Source organism: Denticeps clupeoides, chromosome 2 (assembly GCF_900700375.1).
Source record: "Denticeps clupeoides chromosome 2, fDenClu1.1, whole genome shotgun sequence".
Classification (NCBI taxonomy): Eukaryota; Metazoa; Chordata; class Actinopteri; order Clupeiformes; family Denticipitidae; genus Denticeps; species Denticeps clupeoides.
The window spans coordinates 3,435,602-3,451,019 of NC_041708.1; the positions used below are offsets into that span (position 1 = coordinate 3,435,602).

The window sequence follows — 15,418 nt, forward strand, 5'->3', positions numbered from 1 at the left end:
GAAGGAAAGAGTTCTTCACAATTTATATCAACCTTAGACCAATCATTTTAGAGGGGCGGGGTTATTTGTTCCAGTTAAGTCTTGCAAAGGTGTGAAAACTCGATTTTCAGGTTTACATTTAACCTCATGGTATGATGTAAATAATTGATGACTTTCATATGATCAACACATGCTTTCCTTATCAGCATAAATGGCCTGCAATACTACATTGAACTGATAAAACATCAAACAATAAACTGAACATGACATGAGTGAACATAACTGTAACTGTTTGTGTGTGTGTGTGTATACATGAGTAAATATTAATCTGAGCAGCTGACCATTTTGTTCATTATTGGCTGATTCTTCTCTTTTTTTCCTGAACGTGTGTATGTGTAGCTGCACTGTCATAAGTCATATATATAATTTTACTTACTATAATCACAACAGACAAGGACGGGAAAAAGTCAAAGAGAGGTGGGGGGAAAGTCAATAGAAGGGGAAGAAGAGAAAAAAATTGAGAAGAAAGAGAATGGAGAAGAGAGAATGAGAAGGAGATAATCTATTTCAATACCTGCTAAAAAAGAAGGGAAAAACAGCAGAGAAACCACAGCAACAACCAACATCTGTATGAATCATAGTAAATAATAATTTTAAAATGTTATTGAACATGACCATGATTGGAAGTCCAGCTTGTCCTTGCAGCCCAAATGTGGTGTTGGTGTGTTGTAGGCAAGGTCTGTAAATTAAATGGTGCAAAACTAAAATTTTATTTGTGTGTGTGTGTATACATGACTTTTATACAGGTTTTTATTTACCTCATTAAAGATATCAGATACAGGCGTATGCATTAGGTAAAAAAACGTGACAGTGCCGAACTCAGCCAATTATAACCGGTTTAGATTCTTTCTTTCACGTTGTTCTTCCAACACGGTTTCATGGAATCATTCAATGTGGGCCGCTCCATTATAAGGAAAACGTCAAAACTGCACATCTCTCACATTCCTTCATTGCTGCCTAATAAGACATGTGACATATAGAATGTTCTTCATGCAGTGAAACAGGTTTGGTGTTTTTCTGAAAGTGAACATTCAGAACTAATGAAAAGTATGTGGTATGTCGGCAACATGGCTTTAGAATTAAAAGCGAACTTTTTTAATGATTAAAGATGTACAGATAGACTTCAAAGAAATCAATGGAAGATTACATGACCTAAATGCCCACGATCAGGGTGTGGAAACTGAACGCAACTAAACCCACTTCTTCAGTTCAGGAGCTATGGTCTGGCTGCAGATTCGATCGACCCCTGACCCACAGAGTCATCCATGGTGGCACTGCTCCCCAACACCTCTCATGGCTGCCCACTGCTCACCAAGGGTGACGGTTAAATACAGAGGACACTTTTGTTTGTGTCACCGTCTGCTGCGCTGTTTTGTGTTTCACAATGACAATGACTTCAATTTCAGGTAACATCAGATGAATTGAAATACAGTGCTTGTTTTTTTCATAGTTTTTGTTCAGCTGGCTAGTTCCAGAGCAGATGGGAACATGATTCCATTCCTCAATGGACCCATGGACCAGAACGTTGTGAAGAGCCAGGCAGTGCAGCAGGACTACAAGAACTTCACCCAAGGCCACCTCAACCCCAACCTGCACCACAGGGACCAGCAGGACAGTGAGGCAACTTTCACTCTCACCAACATGGTTCCTCAGCGTGAAGACTTCAACAACGGGACCTGGAACGTCCAGGAGGAGACAGTTAAAAAGATTTTAATCAAATACTGCAAGGGCCCAGCCTACATCATCACAGGGATCATTCCTTATAAGACAGAACGGTGGATTGAGAATCGAGTGGCCATTCCAGAGTCGTCAGCGTACTGCTGCCCCGACTACAGCAGTAAAGAATCCAATAAATTTCCAACATTTGCTGCCATCGGGCGCAACGATAATAAAAGCACCGTAGCGATCGTACCAGTGGACAAGTCCAAAAAAGGGTACAACGTGAGAACCATGCCTCTGGTTGAGCTGGAGGACCATCTCACACAGAGATTTGGGACGGAGGTCAGGCTGTTCAAAAATCAGTGATTTCAGTTATCGACGGCAAAAAAAGTAGAAAAAAATTAGAAAGAGTCCAGTGGATTCCTGATTCCTGTTTTATTAGCACCTATAGTGATGATTGCACTGATAGTTTGGTTGTGTTAACAGCTATTGTAAAATCCTCTAATCACAAGAGAGCAAATATCCAAAAAACGCTGAATGCTTTTCTTCTTTTCCTGCACACTAAAAATGATCAATTAAAAAAAACTATCCGAAACCATATCAGTTGGAATGATTAGCTGATTTCAGGGCTGCAGCGCTGGTACTAAGCATTGTATCACCACCATTTAGCATTTAGTCTAGCTTTACGCTTAGGTTTAAGAAAATAATGCTCCACTGCCGCAGAAGTTCCGGATCTTTCATTGCCGCTATGAATTAATTCTGTATATGAGGCACACTTGATTTAACCTTCTTGTCGTCCGTTATATTTCTCTGTCCATTCATCTTTAAAACAATGATTTTCATAATCTACTTTCCCATATGCGACTTTCCGCCTTTATTGGCTCAACTAAGTGAAGTTACTGTCATATTACTGTCCAAAATAATGCTCCATAAAAATGACTTAATCTAGGTGAATTTACTAGACTGGTCACAGGTCCAGATCCAGACCGAGGTCCACCATTTAATGATGGCCACCATAATCCTTTACAGGTCTTTAATGGAGCTCCACATTGTAATTTAGTCGAAAAATCATTATTGAAGTCTCAACGTTCCCATCTGTTACAGTCTTTAACTCCATCATCCATTTACATTTACATTTACAGCATTTATCAGATGCCCATATCCAGAGCGACTTACAATCAGTATTTACAGGGACAGTCCCCCCCCCGGAGCAACTTAGGGTTAAGTGGGATTTGAACCTGGGTCTTCTGGTTCATAGGCAGGTGTTTTACCCACTAGGCTACTACCACCCCATTATCATCCCCCATCTGCTGGCTCATCATTGCACGGTTTTTAAAAGTGAATGAATGTATTGCAGTGTAATGGGAGCTGGTAGTAAAAATCATTTGGTGTGTCTGTTCATGTGTGTGTGTGTGTGTGTGTGTGTGTGTGTGTGTGTGTGTGTGTGTATTAACCAACATGTATGGTATGATACAGGCTAATGGTTGGCATGTGTATTTACAAGTATTTAGTTACACAGAAAGGCAGATTCATTAGAAGTAATAAAAATTTTATTTTTCCTCAAAAGATTTTTTCCTCAAAATGTCTTACTTAACAAACAGTGTAAAGTAGGTTTCCATATCCTGTGAGATTTGATGATAAACATGCTCCAGGTAATCTCCAGGTAACATCAGATGAATTGAAATACAGTGCTTGTTTTTTTCAGAGTAATAAAAAGTTTTATTTTCCTCAAAAGATTTTTTCCTCAAAATGTCTTACTTAACAAATGAAACACTGTAAAGTATGTTTCCATATACTGCGAGATTTGATGATAAACAGGCTGTAGTGTTGCTGGTCATCGTGCTGGTCTCCGTTGGCTATTTCAGTGTTGTCACATCACAACTGACCAAGTCCCTGTTTTAAAAAATTAACAAAAAAGATGACTGGTGAGTGAGTGAACCCACATCCATGTCTTTTATTCATTTACAATCAGGATAACCTGGATAACCTACATAGTGACCACATGGGGAAGGTGGAAATCAGGAAATAAAGCCAAATGTAAGGCAGCGCAAAAAGGATGTGTGCTATCATAATAATTTCATTATTTTATCCTAATAATTTTGGATATTATAATCATATCATTATTATGTATCTCATACATGTTACTGGACTTACCTATCATGGCCATGGCATTCTTTAAAAAAATCTTACCATGACGAGAGATGACGATTGCAGTGGTCTGTTTCCGGTGGTCTGTTGCTGGTGGTCTGTTTCCGGTGGTCTGTTGCTGGTGGTCTGTTTCCGGTGGTCTGTTGCTGGTGGTCTGTTTCCGGTGCTTCACTTATTGTTTGCAGAGTGTGATTGGATGCATGTTTCTTTAGCAACAGACTGGTGCAGACAGATGGATTTTTCCAATGGGATGAACAGGGAGGGGTGCGGGCAGGATTTAGGTTCTTGGGGGGAGGGGTAGATGTTTTTTTTTTTAATTACTTTATCTTATAAAGCATAATGCTGAGGGTGGTAGTAGTAGCCTATCCCATTGTGTCCCTTAGCAAGAATGCAAGAGCATTCTGGATAAGGGTGTCTGAATGCTGTAAATGTAAATATAGATGTCTCACTCTCTTACTTGAACACATTCTAACTGAGTATCAGAAGATTGTGGGATGGAGTTCAAATAACTAAACAAGTTACATTTCATCCCAATGTTTCCCTTGTAGAAACAACCAGAGAAACACGTTATGATGTTGTAAGTTTCCTCAAAATGAAAAAAAAAACATATTTTGCCCCACAAATCAGAAGCTTTGGTTATAATGACAGATATACCAAATCTTGCTCTTAAAATGTTGTGCTCCATTTTCAATCTGAAAAAAACATCAAATACAAAAATAAGCACTCTGCTTAGGCCATTAAACACAACAACAACAACATTTATTTCTTATATAGCCATAAAAATACATACAGTATGTCTCAATGGGATTTGTCAGGCCCTACAGTTGACACTCCCCACACTTGACCCTTCTGCACACAAGGAAAAACTCCACACAAAAAGAAACTCTAGGACAGAAAAAAAGAAAGGAAGAAACCTTGGGAACTGGATATTCACAATGGAAACTGTATGATAATACATTTTCAACATAAGTTAAATGTTAATACACATTATCTTGCTGGCTTATGTTAATAAGAATTATGTTTCTTAAATATTAAGCTCTTACCTTTTTCAATGTCGTGGTAGATTCTTAACCAAAGGAAAGAGTTCTTCACAATTTATATCAACCTAAAACCAATCATTTTAGAGGGGCGGGGTTATTTGTTCCAGTTAAGTGTTGCAAAGTAGGATAGCCCCAGGTGTGAAAAACTCGATTTTCAGGTTTACATTTAACCTCATGGTATGATGTAAATAATTGATGACTTATGACTGATATTTCTTTCGTAAGTGTTTAGGATTTCATATGATCAACACATGCTCTCCTTATCAGTATAAATGGCCTGCAATACTACATTAAACTGATAAAACATCAAACAATAAACTGAACATGACATGAGTGAACATAACTGTAACTGTTTGTGTGTGTGTGTGTGTGTGTGTGTGTGTGTGTGTGTGTGTGTGTGTGTGTGTGTGTGTGTGTGTGTGTGTGTGTGTGTGTGTGTGTGCATGAGTAAATATTAATCTGAGCAGCTGACCATTTTGTTCCTTATAGGCTGATTCCTCTCTTTTTTCCTGGCCATGAATGTGTGTATGTGTAGCTGCACTGTCATAAGTCATATATATAATTTAACTTACTACAATCACAACAGACAAGGACGGTAAAAAGTAAAAGAAAGGTGGGGAGAAAGTCAATAGAAGGAGAAGAAGATAAAACAATTGAGAAGAAAGAGAATGGAGAAGAGAGAATCTATTTCAATATCTGCTAAAAAAGAAGGGAAAAACAGCAGAGAAAACACAGCAACAACCAACATCTGTATGAATCATAGTAAATAATAATTTAAAAATGTTATTGAACATGACCATGATTGGAAGTCCAGCTCGTCCTCGCCGCCCAAATGTGGTGTTGGTGTGTTGTAGGCATGTTCTGTAAATTAAATGGTGCAAAACTAAATTTTAATTCCAGACAACAACATGAACTATACCAAGGGCTGTGAACACTTTTGCAAAGCATTGTAACTAAAATTTTATTTGTGTGTGTGTGTATACATGACTTTTATACACGTATTTATTTACCTTATTAAAGATATCAGATACAGGCGTATGCATTAGGTAAAAAAACGTGACAGTGCCAAACTCAACCAATTATAACCGGTTTAGATTCTTTCTTTCACGTTGTTCTTCCAACACGGTTTCATGGAATCATTCAATGTGGGCCTCTCCCTTTCAAGTAAATCGTCAAAACTGCACATCTCTCACATTCCTTCATTGCTGCCTAATAAGACATGTGACGTATAGAATGTTCTTCATGCAGTGAGACAGGTTTGGTGTTTTTCTGAGAGTGGACATTCAGAACTAATGAAAAGTATGTGGTATGTCGGCAACATGGCTTTAGAATTAAAAGCGAACTTTTTTAATGATTAAAGATGTACAGATAGACTTCAAAGAAATCAATGGAAGATTACATGACCTAAATGCCCACGATCAGGGTGTGGAAACTGAACGCAACTAAACCCATTTCTTCAGTTCAGGAGCTATGGTCTGGCTGCAGATTCGATCAACCCCTGACCCACAGAGTCATCATTTCACTCAGACCTGAGTTATGGAAGAAGACACAACACATATGCAATCAAATGATGCAATTGTGAAGTTGATTAATCCAGTCGGGATAAAATTTTATTCACCCAAACTATTTCCAGCTTCATTTTTTAGCCTCACCCTTTACAGTAAATCTGACGTAGATGCCAGAAGCGGTTTTGGAGTCATTTTTCCAGTTCTTAAGAATCTGTTTTGCACAGTGAACATACATTGGAATCTCGCCTTATTGACAAGACGTCTCAGTGCCGTGGATGTCCACAATCACGATAAAGCTGGTGTATAGTTACATATGCTGTACAACATTTAAACAGTCCAACCTGGTGAAAAAGTGGACAAAAGTGGACATCAGAGATAATGTCGACCTCTGAATGAATTAACTCTTAAAACTCTTAAAAGCTCAAGTTGTGAAATAGTTACAAATCAAATCCTGAACTGCCAAGGTTCCACTGAGTGCCCACACACTTCTCCACGGGAGACTTTCATGGCTGCCCACTGCTCACTAAGGGTGATGGTTGAAAGCAGAGGACACATTGTGTGCTGTACTGTAGTGTACAATCACTTCACTTTTCCGTGGTCACCCCCCCCCAGACGACTTTGCCATCTCAGCATTTCAGGCTATTTCCTGTCTTTTTTTTTAGCCACCTGGTGATAGTCTTTGTAGTGAGGAGGGTGACCATAGTTTGTAGATAAAGTGGGGGTCTTCATTAACACACGACAAGTCACACACCTGAAGCCTCACATCTTACAGTCAGCCCTTCAGTGACACACACTCCAGTTTCGCTTGTGGATCACAATTTGTCTTCACAATGTGCTTCATAAACATAGAAGATGAAAAACTTTGAACTTATTTGAAATTCCATTTTTTTTCTCAAATATATTTATTTAGATATAGACCAAAAAAAGCTAAGTACAAAAAAAAGTTATACAATACGTAAATGTTATAATGATTACTTACGATTACGTAAATACATTTACATTTACAGCATTTATCAGACGCCCTTATCCAGAGCAACTTACAATCAGTAGTTACAGGGACAGTCCCCCCCTGGAGCAACTTAAGTGTCTTGCTCAGGGACACAGTGGTAGTAAGCGGGATTTGAACCTGGGTCTTCTGGTTCAGAGGCAAGTGTGTTACCCACTAGCCTACTACCACCCAATACATAAATATAAATAAAAAATGTATATTATATACAATAAAATATATAATATATACAAAAATAGTTTGGGTGAATAAAATTTTATCCCGACTGGATTAATCAACTTCACAATTGCATCATTTGATTGCATATGTGTTGTGTCTTCTTCCATAACTTAGGTCTGGGTGAAATGATGACTCTGTGGGTCAGGGGTCGATCGAATCTGCAGCCAGACCATAGCTCCTGAACTGAAGAAGTGGGTTTAGTTGCATTCAGTTTCCACACCCTGATCGTGGGCATTTAGGTCATGTAATCTTCCGTTGATTTTTTTTTAAGTCTATCTGTACATCTTTAATCATTAAAAAAGTTTGCTTATAATTCTAAAGCCATGTTGCCGACATACCACATACTTTTCATTAGTTCTGAATGTTCACTTTCAGAAAAACACCAAACCTGTCTCACTGCATGAAGAACATTCTATACGTCACATGTCTTATTAGGCAGCAATGAAGGAATGTGAGAGATGTGCAGTTTTGACGATTTACTTGAAAGGGAGAGGCCCACATTGAATGATTCCATGAAACCGTGTTGGAAGAACAACGTGAAAGAAAGAATCTAAACCGGTTATAATTGGTTGAGTTTGGCACTGTCACGTTTTTTTACCTAATGCATACGCCTGTATCTGATATCTTTAATAAGGTAAATAAATACGTGTATAAAAGTCATGTATACACACACACACAAATAAAATTTTAGTTACAATGCTTGCAAAAGTGTTCACAGCCCTTGGTATAGTTCATGTTGTTGTCTGGAATTAAAATTTAGTTTTGCACCATTTAATTTACAGAACATGCCTACAACACACCAACACCACATTTGGGCGGTGAGGACGAGCTGGACTTCCAATCATGGTCATGTTCAATAACATTTTAAAATTATTATTTACTATGATTCATACAGATGTTGGTTGTTGCTGTGGTTTCTCAGCTGTTTTCCTTTCTTTTTTAGCAGGCATTGAAATAGATTGTCTCCTTCTCATTCTCTCTTCTCAATTCTCTTTTTTCTCAATTTGTTTCTCTTCTTCTCCTTCTATTGACTTTCTCCCCACCTTTCTTTTACTTTTTACCGTCCTTGTCTGTTGTGATTGTAGTAAGTTAAATTATATATATGACTTATGACAGTGCAGCAACACATACACACGTTCATGGCCAGGAAAAAGAGAAGAATCAGGTCTCCACTTTTTGTTAAGTACATAACTCCACATGTTCATTCATATTTTTGATGCCTTCAGTGAGAATCTACCAATGTACATTGTCCTGAAAATAAAGAAAACACATTGAATGAGAAGGTGTGTCCCAACTTTTGACCTGCACTGTATATATTAAACAAAAGTATCTGTTACATCTCTGTTTCACATCTGTTTCACAATGACAATCACAATATCTTTCACTTCTCTCTTGGCTATCTCTTCATCTGGCTTGAAGGTTGCCATTAGAAAAGCCGTTAGTGTTCAATCTGCTGTCCACAAAAAATCTGTGCCAATGTGGAGCAGGTGTGTTAAACTTGGTTTTATCTGGGTTTGCGGGGCTCAGCTCAGCCCACCTTTTTTATTAAAAAATTAAAAAGATACTTTGTTTAATACACAAACACATACACACACACACAAATATATAATATTTTATTATATAGATTTATATAAATTATAATATTTACACAATCTAACTAATCATTATAGCATTTACGTATTGTATAACTTTTTTTTGTACTTTGTCTAATAAAAATATATTTGAGAGAAAAAACATGGAGTTTCAAATAAGCAATTCGAAGAGTTCTTCAACTTCCATCTTCTGTTTATGAAGAACATTGTGAAGACAAATTGTGATCCACAAGCGAAACTGGAGTGTGTGTCACTGAAGGGCTGACTGTAAGATGTGAGGCTTCAGGTGTGTGACTTGTCGTGTGTTAATGAAGACCCCCACTTTATCTCCAAACTATGGTCACCCTCCTCACTACAAAGACTATCACCAGGTGGCTAAAAAAAAAGACAGGAAATAGCCTGAAATGCTGAGATGGCAAAGTCGTCTGGGGGGGGATGACCACGGAAAAGTGAAGTGATTGTACACTACAGTACAGCACACAATGTGTCCTCTGCTTTTAACCATCACCCTTAGTGAGCAGTGGGCAGCCATGAAAGTCTCCCGTGGAGAAGTGTGTGGGCACTCAGTGGAACCTTGGCAGTTCAGGATTTGATCTGTAACTATTTCACAACTTGAGAAAAGATTTAAGAGTTAATTCATTCAGAGGTCGACATTATCTCTGATGTCCACTTTTGTCCACTTTTTCACCGGGTTGGACTGTTTAAATGTTGTACAGCATATGTAACTATACACCAGCTTTATCGTGATTGTGGACATCCACGGCGCTGAGACATCTTGTCAATAAGGCGAGATTCCAATGTATGTTCACTGTGCAAAACAGATTCTTAAGAACTGGAAAAATGACTCCAAAACCGCTTCTGGCATCTACGTCAGATTTACTGTAAAGGGTGAGGCTAAAAAATGAAGCTGGAAATAGTTTGGGTGAATAAAATTTTATCCCGACTGGATTAATCAACTTCACAATTGCATCATTTGATTGCATATGTGTTGTGTCTTCTTTCATAACTCAGGTCTGGGTGAAATGATGACTCTGTGGGTCAGGGGTCGATCGAATCTGCAGCCAGACCATAGTTCCTGAACTGAAGTAGTGGGTTTAGTTGCGTTCAGTTTCCACACCCTGATTGCCTGCATTTAGGTCATGTAGTCTATTGATTTCTTTGAAGTCTATCTGCACATCTTTAATGATTAAAAAAGTTCGCTTTTAATTCTAAGGCCATGTTGCCGATATACCACATACTTTTCATTAGTTCTGAATGTTCACTTTCAGAAAAACACCAAACCTGTCTCACTGCATGAAGAACATTCTATACGTCACATGTCTTATTAGGCAGCAATGAAGGGATGTGCGAGATGTGCAGTTTTGACGATTTACTTGAAAGGGAGAGGCCCACATTGAATGATTCCATGAAACCGTGTTGGAAGAACAACGTGAAAGAAAGAATCTAAACCGGTTATAATTGGTTGAGTTCGGCACTGTCACGTTTTTTAACTAATGCATACGCCTGTATCTGATATCTTTAATAAGGTAAATAAATACATGTATAAAAGTCATGTATACACACACACACAAATAAAATTTTAGTTACAATGCTTTGCAAAGTGTTCACAGCCCTTGGTATAGTTCATGTTGTTGTCTGGAATTAAAATTTAGTTTTGCACCATTTAATTTACAGAACATGCCTACAACACACCAACACCACATTTGGGCGGCGAGGACGAGCTGGACTTCCAATCATGGTCATGTTCAATAACATTTTTAAATTATTATTTACTATGATTCATACAGATGTTGGTTGTTGCTGTGGTTTCTCTGCTGTTTTTCGTCTTTTTTAGCAGATATTGAAATAAATTGTCTCATTCTCTCTTCTCCATTCTCTTTCTTCTCAATTTTCTTCTCCTGAATTATATACAGTACAGACCAAAAGTTTGAACACCTTCTCATTCAACGTGTTTTCTTTATTTTCATGACCATTTACATTTACCAGAATCTACCAATGTAAATGGTCATGAAAATAAAGAAAACACATTGAATGAAAATGTGTTCAAACTTTTGGTCTGTACTGTATATATATGTATATATGAAATGCTCAGACAGATACAGGTGAAATAGATTCTTTTGTAATAAACAAAAGGCTTTAGTATTAAACTTAAACGGTGTGTTAAACGCCCATGTAGCATTAGTGAAGTTTTTCACATGTTCGTGTGAGTGAAAACATTTCACTATATACGGAAGGCGGTTATATATTTTCTTTGGTTGGCAACCCGATTCAAACCATGTAGCGACAGCACTCTGCCTTCTCTTTCTCTCTGTATCATATCAATACATTGCGGTGTACACGTGAAGAACTGTATTATGTCTCCATTCCCCCACACTTCCAGGAATGAGCTAAGTAAAAAACATGAAAAAAAAGGTTATTTTCATAGTAGGCGAGCTGTGGCTGGTAGCGCGGCGGCGCTCGGGAGACATTGCTACCCGGTTAAAATCAGGTCTCCACACATGAATCCATAGAACCGCTTTCCGGATATACTGACAAGCTTCACAAATGCTATATGGGCGTTTAACCTCCCATTTAAGTTGAATGCTGAAGCCTTTTGTTTGTTACATAAGAGTCTATTTCACCTGTATCTGTCTGAGCGTTTCATATATACATATATATACAGTTTGTGTGTGTGTGTGTGTGTGTGTGTCCATGTCCATTTCTCGTAGATCTGTGTGAGTGTTTCATATGTGTGTGTGTGTGAGTTTTCAGTAGTATAAATGCATGCTGGTCAGTTTCATATGTGAATGTGTGTGTGTTTCACATGTGTTTGTGTAACTAAAGTCTGAAATATTTCCTAAACGGCCCCTTTATACACTAATGTATAACTACAGCAGCAAGTAGTTAGGATAAAGTCAACCTTTTCTCCGTGTCTACTTTAAGTGGGTTACATCAGTTAAACTGATGAACCACAGTAAACAAGCAACAAGGACATGAGTTAGCAATGGAGCTTGAATAAGAAGGTATTTTAGATCATGAGTGACACATTAAAATAATTAGGCAGAAGAGACAAGGCTATGGTGACAAAGACAAGTGTCATGTTGTTATTCCAGGGGAAATAATTCCATTCCAAATAATAATCCTTTATTCTAACAAGGAGCAGAGTCACAGATTACTGCCGTGCTGTAGATGTAGAGCCAGATTCGAGGGTCAGGAGGCTGTAGTTCAGGCGGTGTTGCTGGACAGGTCCTCCACAGCCTGCTGGTTTCAGCTGCTGTTGATGTTGAGCCTCATCAGTGTGAAATGTGGCCAAAGGACGTCCAAATCCATGCCTTTTCTTGCACCTTCAATTTTACATCGTACACACAGACCCTAATTCTAATATAGTTAATATATCTAATATCTATAGAATATATCTAATATATTCAAAGAAAATTCTAATAACCCATATTCCATATCTGGACTGGGGGGGACAACTTGCCCCTGAAGAAAGTTGTAAAACCCTCAAACTCCCACCTGAACCGACGACCCAGGAAACCAAACCATGGTGCTAACCAGTTCTCAGGTGAAACACCCAGATGTTCTATAGATTCTGGGATATTTTTGACCTCTGTGTCCACACCGGTCCACACAACTCCATGACCACTGCCAGTACTTGCCTAAAAAGATGGTACCCCGGTACATGCCAACAAATTTACCCATTTTGTTAAAAATGGGACTTCCGCTCTCACCCGCCAGTCCACATGCTGTGATAAGAAATTCAGTTTTTCTTCACCACCAGCATTATCAAGGATGATACCAGAGTCTAAAAAATACGGCACAGAGCTTTTACTTTGTCTAAGTAATGATCTATGATCTTGTAAATTAGAATGTAGGTCTCAGAGTAGAAAAAAGCCCACACTTCATCAGGATCATCTTCAAATACATGAGCAATGGTTAGAATTTTTGATTGACCAGAGTAAGTTCCAATTCCTATTCTTTTCTTGGTGATTACATCACATATTGGAGTCTCAATTTTCAGCTTCATGTTGTTAGAATTATGGGGTATTAATTTACCATCCACATAAAGATGCGGATTTGGTTGAGCTTTATAAGGATTTAAGAGTCCAAGAACCTAAAAAAAAACCATTAAATACAAAAATGAACATTAATATTTATTTTATTATAGCATTTTTTTTACCTATACTGCATACTGAACTGTTCATGCTGTACATTCTTAAAAAGTTCTAAAGTTTACAGTCAACTAGGAATAAATGTCTTTGTTTTTCATGAAAAATGTGTTTGAATGGAAATTATTACTATATTTCCAAGAAATACTAATTTACCAAGAAATACAATTGAGATACTCAGATACTCAACTAACATGAATTTGTCAATTTTTTCCTGTTTAATCAGGTTAACTGTTTTCAGCTCTACTGAGATCGTTGCAAAATGGTTTTCAAATAATTAATTAGTGAACACAGCAGCATTTCACTGGCACTCTAAAATTCCTGTCTACGTGTATATCCTACAGATTTTTGATCAATTTGATGTTGTTTTAATCAAGTCAATGTTGGACCACTCAATAGTTGTCTATTATAATACAAAATTATGCTGCACATTTGCACAGTAGTGTTATAAAACATACTACACTGTCACGGCGCTAGCGCAACTGACGCCGCACCAACAGTAAAAATAAAGAAACTGTGTTATTTGTTGTGTAGCTCGTACCTTTCTTATCTCACGTTCCTCCATCGACAGTGAAAAATGACAAAACAAAAAGTATAAAAATGCTTTCAAAATATGCGAAATGAGTAACGCTCATATTTGTGGTATTTATAACAGTAACGACTAAAGAAAACAAGCAGGAACAGGACTGGAAGCATGAAATGGTCTCAGCAACTAGCCTCAACCTCCCAAATACTGCAGCCTCAAGCCTATCGTTGTAATTTTGAATCTTAAATCAAATGATCTAACTGCAGTTGATACACAGCACAGCACACAGTGACACAATAAAATGTGTCTTCTGCTTTTAACCATCATCCTTGGTGAACAGTGGGCAGCCATGACAGGCGCCCACTGGAGCAGTGTGTGGGGTACCTTGCTCAGTGGCGGATCGGAATTTGAACCAGCAACCTTCCAAATCCGGGGCTGTTTCCTTAACCACTAGGCCACCAGAATGATTCCACATGTATACTACAAAAAAATCTGCCACTCCTCATGTCCAGTAGGTGGCACTACAGTCACAATTCGAGCGGTTCCTTTACTGTAGTTCTGCTCTGAAAGATTATAGTCATTAGGTAATTTAAACCTAGCATAGTCAAACCCACAGGATGTAGTCTTGGATTAATCTGAATTATTGTTTAATTAAAATATTTGAAGTTATTTTAAGTATTATCAGAATAATATTTCATGTTACTTTATTGCTTTGTTTTCTTATTGCCGGTTCTCCCAAATAAAATATCTTTTGCACAATATTCTCCTTTATGTCAGACATACCCCGTGTGTGCTGTAGGCCTGAATTTATGCCCTCGCAACCTAAACACAACTTTTTCTGAGTCAGCGTGAAACGGCCAGCAAACCTGTGAATTTTGTCACATTTTGGTTAGATTACAAGCACGACAGGAAGTCTACAGAACTACTGTAAAGGAACTGATCATGCTCAAGATTGTATGAACACATGCTCCGGCATTGCCTTCTCTGCATTGGCTTCCGGTTAAGTCCCATATTGATTTTAAGATTCTGCTTCTCAACTATAAATCTTTGCATGGTCATGCTCCAGAATATCTTAGTAACCTGCTAGTCCTTCATAACCCACCACAAGCCCTTCATTCTCTAGGAGAAGGCCTACTTGCTGCCCGCTAGGTACGTAAAGTCACTGCTGGAAATAGAGCTTTTGCTCAGAGAGACTCAAATCTTTGGAACAACCTTCCAAGGAATATTCAGGAATCAGACACTGTCTCAATATTCAAAACCAGGCTAAAAACCTACTTATGCAGTCATGACTTTACCAACACTCCACTAACCTTTAGTAATACTGCAATACATTCACAGCATTTACCAGTCGACCTTATCCAGAGCGACTTACAATTAGTAGTTACAGGGACAGTACCTCCAAAAGCAATTTAGGGATAAATGTCTTGCTCAGGGACACAATAGGATTTGGGTCTTCTGGTTTATAGGTGAGTGTGTTATCCACTAAGCTACTACCCTTGTTCACTTATTGTCATTTCAGGTAATTGATCACCA

General features: G+C 38.1%; 1 long non-coding RNA gene across 1 annotated transcript; it reads right to left on the reverse strand.

Moving 5' to 3' along the window:
* Positions 1 to 3,226: 3,226 nt before the first annotated feature.
* Positions 3,227 to 4,902, reverse strand: LOC114784442 (uncharacterized). The gene is made up of 3 exons (XR_003748864.1): positions 4,637 to 4,902; positions 3,889 to 4,538; positions 3,227 to 3,591 (listed from the first exon to the last, which is right to left on the reverse strand). It is a non-coding gene; the product is annotated as an uncharacterized LOC114784442 (long non-coding RNA).
* Positions 4,903 to 15,418: the final 10,516 nt, after the last annotated feature.